Below are 14247 nucleotides of genomic sequence, written 5' to 3' on the forward strand. Positions count from 1 at the left end.
GAACTTTAATCAAAATATACAAACTTGTGATAGAAGTGCAATTAAAATAGATGAAGGGGAAATTTTCCAAGATAATCTCATTCACAGGTTATCATATTTTACTCGAAAAAATCCACAAAAACGAGAACTGATTTCTTACAAAGATTTAATTTATAATGGGGTATGTTGAAAATGACAGATGTCCTACGGACCCGGTTTGACCTGAGCGTAGCCTGGTCACGCTAACATTATTCTTTCTATGTTAAAATAATTCGGAATTCACTAGGAATGCCTCGTGCAATTTTTCATCGTTATCATCGGAGTCTGTTGCAATAGACATCACATTTTTATACGTGTACATTTCACTGGCCATCTAAAAACTACCCTTCAGATGTTAAGGTTAGACTTCATGGAATCTTGAAATGACGGGAAGGGGGCCAGGGTTTTTAAAGTTCTTGAGAATGTAACACAGTAAGTACATCTAAAATAAATAAAGAGCTTACTCCCTACCTCTCAGTCTCTATTAGCAGTTTATCTCCTCTTGGAAAATAATAAAGTTTGTACCTTTTCTTAAAATCAAAATATAGTTGTAAAGGAAAAAATGAGGTGTGAGATTACCCTTTCCCCCGGGGATCTCAACCTGCAAAAACCGCATATAAATATAAACATAAATTACCGGTATAAAAAAAAAGTTATCCCAAATATTAATATAGACATTATAATTTGTTTTTGTGGGATTGCTATTTGGGATGTTATTTAATTATAACCCATCATAAGAAAACCTGGTCCCAGAGTTATGAAGCAGTCTAATAAAAAGTCAAAATTTTTACACTCTCTTATTGTCTTGTGATTAAAAAAAAGGAAAAAATGAAATGCTAATAAAATGTGTCTCTATATTATATTACGCTGATATTTACAAATTTTAAGCATAATTTATAATGTATCATATTTTTATTAACATTTTTTCAGGCTTAATATCGGGTCCCTCTACCCCTCAAACAATAAAAGTCCAATCCTTTATACTGTCAAACAAAAATAATTACCAAATCTACCTTATTCTACGATCATTTAATATGATGGACATACATTTGCAATTGGTTCCACACCACTTCGACATTTTAAAAAATCGTCTGTTAAATTCAACAAAGATATGTTTAATCCTTTTTTTTTCATGGAGGTGATCCTTTTGTTGTTTGTTTTTGTTTGTTTGCTTGTTTCGCGGTTTTTTTGTTTGGTTTGGGGTTGTAGTTTTTTTTTGGTGGGGGGGGGGGGGGCTTTGAAATTTTGTCCTACTTCCTGAATTAAAAGATCACCAGTTCAAGTATAAAAAAACAAAAAGATGAATACATAATACATGTATCACTATGTTTATCGAACAAGTTTAGATTTTTAAAAAAGCTTACCGTCTTTAGAGCACCCCCCCCCCCCCCCCCACACACATACACACGGATTAACGGATTAGGATTTTGAAGATTTTGGGAAACTTAAAAATTTTTTTTTCTTTTTTTGCTTGTGAAGATTTTTTGGATGAGCCCCCCCCCCCCCCCCCCCACACACTTTTAAAAACGATGCTACGTGCCTGAATACGCATGCTTGACTCCATAGTGGGGGATTCTGGGAATACTTTACTGCTGTAGATAAACTGTACCATTTGAATTTCGTTATCATATTCACATGAAGTTTTGTGTTTTATTGTAAAAGTCAAAAAGTAACAATACCTAAAGGTCTTACTAGTATCTTAAATTCTTAAATTCCTTCAAGTTCGGAAAACAACTTCGGATATGTTTTCCGAGCTTGCCGGAAAGGCCCGAGAAGACTGATACGATTGCTACAAAACAGTACCAATGGTTCTTGAAAATTTTCACCTCGAAATTGAATTTACAGTAACTACATAATGATTAAGGCAATAAGCTATGTCATTGCCGATGTGACGTCAACTGTAGAGTCACAATTCTAAATTGAGACCCCACTCCAGCACAATTCCAGTAGGCTACACTACTGTGCCTTCCTATTAATTAATCGATTTAGAAATATAAACCAATGTTTTAGAAATCTGCTTCTGTGTTTTACGATGGCTACAGCGCTAGCTCACCAATCTTTTTAAAAGATAAGCTTGTTTCAACTCTTTATACCGTCTTCCAAGGAAGACGGTAATTAGCAGAGAGAGAGAGGGGGAGGAGAGATTGTCCATCTGTAGTAAACAATATGTAAAATTACACACCAAAAGAGCCCGGCTTTAAGTACTTCAGTACTTTGAATTTTGTAGTTTTGCCCCTGTCATTATTCATTCGTGTATCTAATGGGCACTCTTCTTGTCTTAATGTGTAGCACTGGCAAATAAGTCCACTTCAACTTACAGGTATATTCAAATTCCCATTTTCCCATGATTTCTCATGTTTTAATGGCATTGATTTTAAAAAAAAAACCTGAAATGTGTTGAAGCAACCCTTCAGATCAGTAAAATATTGTTTGGCTCGCGAATATGTCGGGTTTTTTCCCCATTATATACATGTGACAATGTAAAGCTAACGCCAAACTACAGATTCTGGAGAGTTTTAAAAGTAGAAAAATGTTCAACTTTAAGACAATATATTTGCAATATTATTGAGAGTCCAAAGACAGATTTTTGATATATTGTAAAAATAAATGTCCTTTTATAACTAGAAACAGATTTAGTGAATTTAAAGTGCCATTTTTTGACTTTTAAGCATTTAAAAAATGTATATTTTTACAATTTTACAAAAAGTTGGAAACATGCCAGATTCGTGACCTATCTGCACTTAACAGAAAGAATATATGGGGATTCTCACAAAATGAATTACACAAGTGTATCTTGTTAGTGTTAACTCTAAATGACTTTTTTAATTCGTATTTAAACTAAACTCAGAATTCTTAACAATAATTTGGTGAATTATACAAAATTTTATTCTTAAAAGGGTCAAAATGCTATTTTTAGTAACAGTGCTGCAGAACCAAGTTTAGACTGACCACATCAAAATAAATTTTGTGGCAAATTAATTCATATAGATGCACACTGTTACACACAAAATATGAAGTTGATCAGAGAACCTTGCTCCCACCACCTTTTGCATGGTTTTCTCGTAGACATGCTCTTGAGCTAATTTGAACAAACTTTTTCCTTTATCCATTGTTTTTGCATCTGTCAAAGCTTTCCAAATTCAAAAAATCTTCTATTTAACTCATTTATTCTGAAGTGCATCAATTTGGCCGTTTTCAACCAAATTTTGCATCATTTTTATGCAAATATTGATAAATATAAGTTTGTTTAGTTCAACTACCACACCCTTTTTGAGAGGTTTATCAATAAAATATGCTTCTCTTTACAAATGCATAAACCAAAAGTCTTCAAAACTCTTCATCAAATCTTCGGAATTGCATATAAATGCCGAGTTAAAAATAATACATGAATAATGGTCTTTTATACTGTAATTAATTAACTGATAGAAATATATAGATAAAATATTTGTATCTGTATAACGAATTTTTTTCATATACAATATACCGGTATATGCATTAAATACCTGAATTTCTAAGTTCGCTTACGAGTTTCACTTTGAATAAGTAAACTGTAGATATCTATGACATCAAATGAACAAGAGGATCTGACTCATTAAATGTATGCTATTTATTATATAAATTTAAAATAAATTAACTAAAAAAGTAATCAATTAGGTATATAAATAAACACATCAGGATTCCGTTGCACGAACGTCAGTTAAATTAACTCTTAGTTAAAACCGTAACTAGCTGTTAGTTTTTTAATTGCAAGCTACATTACTAAGAGTTAATTTTGGGTTGCTCGAAATATTGTTAAGTGTCTATTAGCTAACTAGGATTTAACAGAGCGAACTAAGATAACTCATCGTTATAGCCGTCTGCACCAGCGTTTACCTTACAGTCTGACAGTGACCATGGCGACTAAGCGAGAAAGAAGCAGTAATTGATCACTGTCAGAAATCAGCATTTTGACTGAATTTTTTGAGAAAAATGAAGATGTTTTGAAGGCAAAGCAAAGCAATTTGATTACCAATCCGCGGAAGAATGCAAAATGGGCAGAGGTGACCGAAATGATAAATTCAGCGGCGCACGGTTGACCAGGTAAAATTCAAGTGGGGTAACTTACAGCAATGTGCCAAGAAAAGTTTCAGCGCTGCACAGAAACAGGCTAAACTCGCTGGCGGAGGCCCTCCACCAAAGCCCCCAACCGCGGCTGAAGAGAAAATCATCGACAGGTATGACACAATGTGGGTTTTTGACCGATAAATCAATAAATTAATACAAATTCTTGAAATAAAAACAATTATCAATTTTACTGGAAAATTTCACCGATGACTGAGATTGTATGGTTTGTTTACATAGTCGTCTGACAAACACCTCACAAATTGATGACGTCAATTATGGGTACACATTGAAATTACAGGGGATTCCCCGAATGCAAACAAGCTTAAAACTTGTGATTAATACATATACCATTACTTACCTTGTATTAAGTACTTGTACAAGGATGATACTTTTATACTGTAACATATTTCTTTCACCACAATGATATTCAAAGCTATCGTGTCCATATTCGCTTTTCTGTGCAGAAAGCGAATATTGAGTATAACAAGCAATAGCATTATCTATGCCTTGTTATTTAAAGGTTGGATTTGTCAATCCAACATATCCTTCTTTAAATCACATAAAAACTATAATACATACTATATACATACATTACGTTTCTTTTACATACAAAAGTTGATACTTTACTCACATTACGCACCATTGAATAAAACCATCTGGGTTAGCCCCCCTACTTCATTTAAGAAAATGACGTCAATATTCGGGTGCAAAATAGGTTGTTTTTAAATTTTATACACTATGCATTATTCTTTTTTCAGCCTTCATTTAAAGTAAAAACACGTGCAGGACAGGCACGTATCATCGTTTTTGAAAGTGTGTGTGTGTGTGGGGGGGGGGGGGGGGGGAAGGGGGGGGGGGGGGACTAATACAACACATCTTGAACAGCAAAATAAAAACAGTAAAAAAGATTAATTTACAAAATCCTGAAAACCCATATCCGTGGAAGGGGGGGGGGGGGGGCAAGTTAACCTGTATCTTCAATTTCGCTGTGTATTTCCTTATTATTTCAATATTTTACATGGTCCCATAAAAAGGGGGGGACAACTCTATGTTAGTTCAGTTTGTATGTAAATTTAAGAAAAATCTTTGCTGTGCAAAAATGTAGTCCCCCCCCCCCTCCACGATGCTAGGTGTTTGCAAAATCTGTTATCAGTTTTATCAATTTATTTATCTATAATTTTATTAATCGGTAACTGTGTTTGAAAATTTATCACTTATAGAGACTATAAGTGATAAATTTTCAAACACAGTACACTAAACTTAAAAATAAAGTGTTTTATATATTGTATAATATTAAGGGTTATGTCTGATTATATTATTAACAGTTTTTTTCTTACTTTCAAAGTTGCAGCATTACTCTATTATTATAATGTTATAAATTTCTTTCTGTAGTGGTTTTTAAAGATGCTAGCGGTACCTCTTTCTCTGTTTGATCTTTACTTATTAATTTGTCTAGAAATATTTTTTAATGCGTTCTGCAATACAACCTGAAGCTATTTTATATATGACATTTAGAAGACTAATAGGGCGCCAGTTTTTCAAAAATTGTTTAGGTTTTCCATCTTTTGGTATGCAAGTTATAATCGCTAATTTATTTTGTTCTGAAAATTACATTCATTCTTTAGATTTATTGATTGCGCAAAAAATATCTTATATCTGTCCAGAAAAACTTGAAAAATTCACATGTAAATCCATCAGGACCAGGAGTTTTGTCATTTTTCATTTTTTTTAAACTAAGAATTTCAGACTTTGCTAATGGGCCTTCAATGCGTTCAGTAGTGGCCATCTCCTTTGAGGAGGAGGAGAGAGAGGAAGAGGAAGGAGACATTCTTGCCAGATCTTCCCTGTCCTCGTCGTTGTTTTACTGAAATCCAATCATCAAATTTAAAATCAATACACCTTATCAACATATTGTGTATCAATTATGATATCAAATGACAGAACCTGTATTTATTTGTATCAATCAACAACGGGCATTTTGTGTACATATTTTGCATGGTACAATTGACAACATTTTTTGTACACATTTTACAAGGTACATGTACAATTGGGGACAATTTGTGTATACATTATGCATGGCATAATAGGGGATTGCATTACATGAAGATGACAGATAGCACCCTGAGTTGATAAAGAAAAAAAATCATTTATTTTAATATAAAATTTCATCATTTCCCGTTATCTTTATATGGAGCTCTTCTTTTAAAGGAGATCAATTTTGACTAAAATGGCAGCCACTCCCCAGCCTCCTTAATTCGGTTAAAGAATTTTAGAGATGTTTAAGTGTTTATCACAATGTATCTTGCTATTTCAATTACACACTTACACATGTTTCCATTCCAAGTAAAATAAAACATGTAATTATGTCTTCCTTTTTCTATTCTTGGCTCAGCTTCCTGGGGTGTAAGTCTGTCCCCTACATATTCTAGCAGGAATTCTCCTTTCATGAAACTTTGAGTAGCAAATACTCCAAATTCTTAAATAAACATATATACATCATTATTAAAAGGTGGTTCGTGGCGACGTATTTTCATCGGTAGTGTAATCAGGATAATTTTCATAAGTATTAAACAAATGTCTAATGATTGTGTATAGGTTCATGGGGATGTCAATTCATTGGCAAGGGTCACGGTACATACAAAAGAAACGAACATTGGTCCTCCACGAACAATGATGATTACCGTACAAAGTATTAGAAATTAAACCTCGCTTAACATTTTTTTTCAGGATAAGCTCAACAATGAAATCCACAAAAAATTGGTATTCGGACAATATTAATGCAGGGATTAATCTTGGTTTTGGGAAAAACTACCCCCTCTGTACAAATTGGAAAAAAAACAGCTCGGAGGGAGGGGGGGAGGGGGGCAGAGGGCTGAAGCCACCTGGCTGAAATTGAATTTCAGCATTTTATGACTATCAATAGTGCACACAATTCAAATGCTGATTGGTTACATAATTTAAATATTTAACCCAATTTGGAGTAACTATAGGCATGTTAATAAAAAAAAAAACATTATCTAAGCTTTTTAATATAGTAAAGGGGAAATTTTAACTTATCAAAAGGGAAAAAGAGGAGATTCAGGAACATTCTCTTGGGGAAAAATACTGAATATTAGTAGAAAGTATTGCCCTAGATTAATCCCTGTGATGAAACCACAGTATTTTACATAAGTAAAATTATAACAGATTGTATCTCGATTTCCTTCAAATGAAGATTCCGCATACCATAAAGTCGTGTGTATAATATGCATAATACATTCTTTGTTCCAGCCAACATTTTATTAAAAGTGGGAGGTGCGTATTAAACGTAATAAAAAAATATATCCCATTTTTTTAGAACATGATTCTGATACCGCCAGAATATGACTGTCGATATTGCATGTTATAAATGCGATTTATATGAGTGCACATGTATAATGTACATCAAATTTTATTTTGTAAAAAATACCTTGTAATTAATCTTATTCTTCGGCAATGCATGTATTAGAATATTTATCAACCCTTACCACTTGTCCTTGCATCAAACAAGTTCCTGCCAAAAGACAGGTGTTCAGAAAAGCTCATTGAGCCTAAAATTCTAGTTCATTCCTCAATAATACCAACAAAATTTCAGCAAAATGAAAACTAAATGTTTATTCAATAAGGTGTATTTATCCATCGCTGACGTGTCATCGCGCTACCTCTTCCTAATGAACTTGGGGCAAGTTCATGACACACACTCAGGTCATTAGAGAACTTTCAGTGTTTCTCCATAACTTTAAGTATTGACCAGACACAAATTTATTGTGGTGAGGGTATCAACGAAATTTGATTGGGATAACAATGGGTTCACTGGGAAATCAATCGGTAAAAAAAAAAGCCGAGTTGTTGAAATTTCATTCATTTATGTAACATGTTGGTACATACAATTCATTTAGTGTATCGATTATGAACATACTTAGTATCATTGGGGTATTTTGAAGTTCATAGGGGTAGCGTTGGGGTTCATTGGGGTATTATTGGGGTAAAAGGACGCACTTTTGCGTGATACCTCAATGAACTTTAAATACATAAAGTGATACATACTTAGTATCATTGGGGTATCGCTCAACTTTGGGAATTCAATTTTCTTTCATATTGTAATAAAAACCTTTGATTCAATAATTTTCCTTTTTTGTATAAGTATTCATAAAATGATTTTGTTTCATCTAAACTTTTAAACTGCTCAGATACAACTTGTCCATCATCCTTAACCACTTCAGATATTTGCTTGCTTATGTAATTTATTGATTCTAGTGAAGTGAAATATTTAGAGGGTTTCTCTCCATCTTCTATCCATTAAATCTTTGCCCTAATACACTGACCCTGCATCTTTTTCTTTCTGATAGCTTCAAGCTATGTTTGTTTATTTGTTAGCTCTTCTGTGGATTAATTTATTAAGTTTTGTTCTATATTTGTTTATCTTTTTCAAGAGCTGACTCTTTTTCTCTTATTTTCTGTTTTTTACAGGTTGCATAAGAGATCGTTTTCCCTCTAATTCCTGTTAATAAAATATCCATGAAAGTTTCATCTTTGATGGTAAATTGTATTGTATCATTGTCTATATTTAAAGGACAGGTGACACAAAATCATTTTCTTCTAAAAACATTTTCTTTGATATATATAAATCAGTTTATAACAATTTTTCCATTTGACTAGCATCATATAAGAACACACAGCTCAATTAAGTGTGCTGAAAATCCCAGCTGCAGCAGATCTCCGAGTTTTGCCGATCTTTAATGAGATAAGAAACCCCTGTGCGTTATTCGTCAAAGATGACATAGTCAGCTATCGGCTACATAGTAAACAGAGCAATGGACGAGGATTTATTTACACGTACAGGATAGTGTATTTGTGTTGCAAATGATGATTTTGAAATACAGCACTATCAGATTAAAGTGAATTCATTAAAAGCATATTTTATTGAAAAGTTTAGTGTATAAACCCTCTCCTGAAAACAAAGTAGTAAGATTATAGAATGACAAGATTACAATCATGTTGTATTATTGGTTAATGGAGTTTTTGAGAAATTTTGTGTACATAAGATTGTGGTAGTAGGATTTGGAAAAAAGTAATTAAATTAGAATGAATCTGAAGATTCTGTGATTGATAATCATTTATTGCAGTTTATCATCCTGTCAGCCGGACAGGCAACCACTTGTTCAGATTGTCAGTATTCAGTAAAGTTTGAAATATATTGTTTGAATATGCATATTAATCCAATCTTGCAGATCCAAAGCATTGATTTGAATAACTTTATATTAATCTAAATATTTTTTTTCTTTAAAAAAACTCAACTGGGAGCACGATGAGTTAGATTTTTATCATATCACATATAAATCCTTTTTTGTGTACTATTTGTAACAATTGGTGTTACTGTAAAAAAAATAATTCATTGTCCATCTGAATCTAATGTCAGTATATAAGAAGTAATCAGTGTGCATAACAGCTCGTTTTATGTTTGATCAATAGAGAATAAATTATACACAACTCAGAAGTACTACCAAAAAATGATCTTCATAAACTATTAAAAGAAAGATCAAATTACATTTGGGTAAAATTCAAGGAGTCTGAGATTAATACGTTTTTAAAACCTGAATACTATGTTAAAAAAATACTGTTTCAGTCTTTACTGATTATGAAAATTGGTATATATATATATAGTTCTTTTAATTAAATTTCAATAAACAAACATGATCAAATACCATACTAAAAAATGAAAATAAAAGATGTTATTAGTATTGAGATTAAGGTAGACCCCTGATTTTGTGGAACTAAAGACATTTACAAACATATTTGCTTACAGGTACCAGGATTTCTGGTAATACTTCTTAAATCAAAAAATCCTTTATTAAGTCCAATTAACTTAATTAGGGTTTATTTAGGGTTTAAGATCCAGTGAAATTCCTGGTTACTAAAAGTCTCTATACATTATCACTTACTTTGTGTTGACAAAACAAAATCCTTTCTTCAGAAACAATGATTCCATGGTTTTGATGATTTTTCTCTTTTACAAATCCAACATCTGACATATTTTTTCCAGCATGAAGTATATAGATCAATGAAAAGTTAACAGTACAGGTCACAATTTTTACTCCTTTTCATAATTGCTGAGGAAACATAAATGGGGTTTCTAAGCTTAGAATAACTCTGTTCATGTACTGGGTTCTCAAACTTTTAATAGCAATGAGCAAAAGTTAATGACTTCAGATTTTAGATAAGAGCAATTCAGTTAAATCCCTATGGTTTAAAGAAACAGCGAATGGGCAGTGTGTCGGCTATTACGTCGCACCGAAGGTTTACGATCTCAGAGGCTTCAGATATGCATATTGAGGTCACGCGTCTTATCAGCTCAGTAATTCAGCAATAGCTGTGAAACAGATGGGAGTAGTAAGGAAAATTTTGAAGAAATTGTATCCCACTCACAATTTAACTTGTTGGTCAATGTTTTTGTGATTGTGTCACCTGTCCTTTAATAAGTTATCTGCAATAAAAACTGGACATGAATATTGTATTTTAACATAATTTATTGTTTTCTTAACTATATTAACATAATTTTTATCTGTTAATAGTGAGTTGTTGAACTTCAGAACCATCTGCCTCTTTTTAAGTTATTTATTTTGCAGTAAAGGAATACTGGGGAATGGTCTGGGCGATAACTATTTTCAAATTTTACATATGGGGTCATTGCTTGTAAAGTTTCTGATATTAGAAAAAAATCTACCCTTGCTTGTTTTGTTGGATTTTTTCTTCTCCATGTATAACTTTTTCATTCTTGATTGTTGCTACGGTAAATATCCTTGAGGTTGAAATTATCAGGAAATAACAAATGAGTAGACAGAAATGGTATCATATGTATCCCGTTGATTGAAAAATGCATGAAAGACGTACCGATCGTGTTATAAAAAAAACCCGATAATTAAATTAAAAATTTATTAATTCAAATATTTAGGTTTTGTGTATACACACTTTTTTGAGTTTCTAATAATTGTACGTTTGCCAAAAAAAAAATAATAATAATAAAAGACGTTTATCAGACGTGAATTAAACGTTAGATAAACGAGCACAGGAAAATGCAAATAAAACTGTTTATGAATTGTCTGTTTTATGTAATTATTTGTAAGACGGCTTATTTTCTTTCTGTAGCCTCTTACACTCATGACAGAGGAGGCCAATAAACTTCTTCACCACCCATTTTTTTTTCTTTTTTTCCTATCGCAAATATATCCAAAATACTACAATCTCTCTGATGTCTTCAGATGTTAATAAACTAGCAATATATTCGATGATGGGGGCGGAGCGCGATATAACAGTATAGAGATGGACAAACAGACGCACGTTTGTACTGAATTACAGACGGAAAGGAGTAAAACAATATGCCCCCTCCAGCTCGTCTCTGTGTTAGCATATAACATTTGGTATGAATTTTATGAATATCTTGAAATTTGTAGGCATGAAAGCACTTTCAAGGTCAATTTTTGATATAATAATGAAGTAATTATTGTGGTCAAAGTCCCATACCTCCAACAAAAAGTATCGACCAAGGCTGATTTAGGAACTTTACCAAGCTATTAGTGGTATAAACAATTGGTATAAATTTCATGTTAATCCGTCAAAATTTGTAGGCATGAGGGCGCTTACAAGGTCAATTTTTGGATAAAACGGAGTCATTATTGTGGTCAAAGTCCCATAACTCCAACAAAACGTATCGACCAAGTTGATTTTCGAACTTGACCAAAGTATTTGTGGTTTAAACATTTGGTATAAATTTAATGAAAATCCGTCAAAATATGTAGGCATGAGAGCGCTTCATAAAAAGTGTGACGGACGGACGGACGCTCGTCATTTCTATGTCCCCGCTCCGCGTTGGGGCGGGGGACAAAAATTGCGATGTATGTTATCAATATCTTCTGAATTGTTATATGTTAAAGGCAATAAACTTTTGTTCCTCAGTGGTTGATAAGTTTGGTGGTAAATAGAAAGGTAGATGCTGCTTATAAAAGTAAGAAAGTGATGCTGAGCAAATTTATAATTTGACTTTCTTAAAATTACCTTCAAACGTGTCAACACGCTGGAATTAAGACAAATGTCTTCTCGCCACTGGTCAATTTGCATAGTTGTTGCAGAAATAATACTGTCCACAGGCGGCATGTCAAAAGTTGCGCATTTCCCCATGAGCTTACAGACAACCTTTCTTAAACCCTGCACGGACTCCAATGTGATTTCTCTCCTCTGGCTATTAGGTGATGTAGGTATGTCTGTGTACTAGAATGAAATGCATTTATGTTTATTTAATGGAATTTATGGATCTCTTTGACAAACTGTGTCTTTATACTGCAAGAAAAGTTAAATGGGTGTAAAATTAAGGCCATATATAATTAATATTTAGATTCTCATCCTGATTTGCAAAAAATATGGGGCATATGGGCGGATTTTACCTTTTTCACTGTTCATGATTTATAAATAACAACTGTTCTATTTGTTCAAGTTGTTCATACTACTTTGAGTACACAAACCCAGTTATAATCTTTTTTCATTTTATTTCTACTTAAATGTTAATACATGAAGATATTTGTATCCAAATGATAACAAACATGACTGGAATCCAAACGATAATCCATATGGTCAAATACCAAATAACTTGCCATTCACCACAGCTTGAATGACTTGTTCAGGTGTAAGTTGACTTTCACCATTTGACACTTTTCTCGAGATTGCAATTTTTTTTTTCAACTGAAGGTTGGTGCGAATACTGTAGCGAAAAGTGCATTCGCGCATTTCAACGTCATTGTAACCTCGTTTTTGAGTTATATCGTTGCAAGTTTGGTTTTGATTTGCCTCTTTTGAAAGAGTTTGTCGTTTTCAACATGGCAAGTCAACCAACAACGATGCCCGTGCCAGTAACATCAACGTGTCAGTTGCTTCGTCGTATCCGTCGACTGGAAAGCGTCATATTTTCTTTTCCTTACCCGAATTGAGTTTGTGTTTAATGGTTTTGTATTTCCTACAGTAGGACAACCAATCCAACCACTCATATTCAATGGTAAATTTATCTCGTTTCTGGGGCCTGAAGTTATCGTTTAAGCGCCTGCGCACAAAAGCGCCGACGGGCATTTCTCTTCCTATACAATGTAGGTATAGCGCATTGGCGTCAAACCCTATAATTCTTCCGCAGGGCTTTTGTGGATTACCACGAATGAATGACCTTCCGGTCTCGTGGTAGCATTTGAAAATTATACTCCCCCCCCCCCATGATGTTTCGCTTGATGGTGTCATACAGATATTCACTCTCGCGATCGATCAAGGCAAAACTAGCCCCTTCTTTTGTACCACTTTCAAACAACACTCGCCGTGCAAGACCCGGTACCAAAATACTACATTTATATATATCAATGTTTCGTTCGAAATAATACTTTTGCAAATTTTTAACGGCTTGTACGAAAGGTTCCACATCAAGGTTGTTGTACCAGACTAGAAAATCGCAAAAGGTTGTCATTTTCTTCTTTTAGTTCCAAACTCTTTGACAGAAAACATACTCTTCGTCGGTAATTTTGGCATTCTTTAAACTGGAATAAAAGGCCTCGTGATTCGGTCGCAATCTAGTTTGTCAGTGTCAATATTCTAAAATATATTTCGTGTTCTCGAATGTAAAGAAATTTAGTCGACCGGGAGAGCCAACCAAACAATTTACAAGGTTTTAATTGATGGAAAGTTTAAAGGGTTGACATTTCACAAAATTATGATTAAAGTTGATAGCAAATCCTCAACACTTGCGTTTACAAGAAAAATGTAAATTTCCGGACAATATCCGGTCAGATCTATCAATCCGGAAATAGAACCAAGAAGTCAAATAATGTAATTTCATGACGAACGATATACAACAAACATGATAAAGATATGTACTTTTAGTCTAATTCAGTTGTCAATAGCATTTGCAAAGTGCGGTTGTTTTCGAGCATGTCATTTTGTATCATTTGCAACAAGTCATTTTGTAACAAATCTTCTCTCACGCGTCAAAATAGAGACGTACATGAGAAATCAGAAAGTTTTCGATGCGATATTTGTGATAAAGTTCTAAATCGAAAAGACAACTATGATCGTCACGTA

Source organism: Crassostrea angulata, chromosome 2 (genome assembly GCF_025612915.1).
Source record: "Crassostrea angulata isolate pt1a10 chromosome 2, ASM2561291v2, whole genome shotgun sequence".
Lineage (NCBI taxonomy): Eukaryota > Metazoa > Mollusca > Bivalvia > Ostreida > Ostreidae > Magallana > Magallana angulata.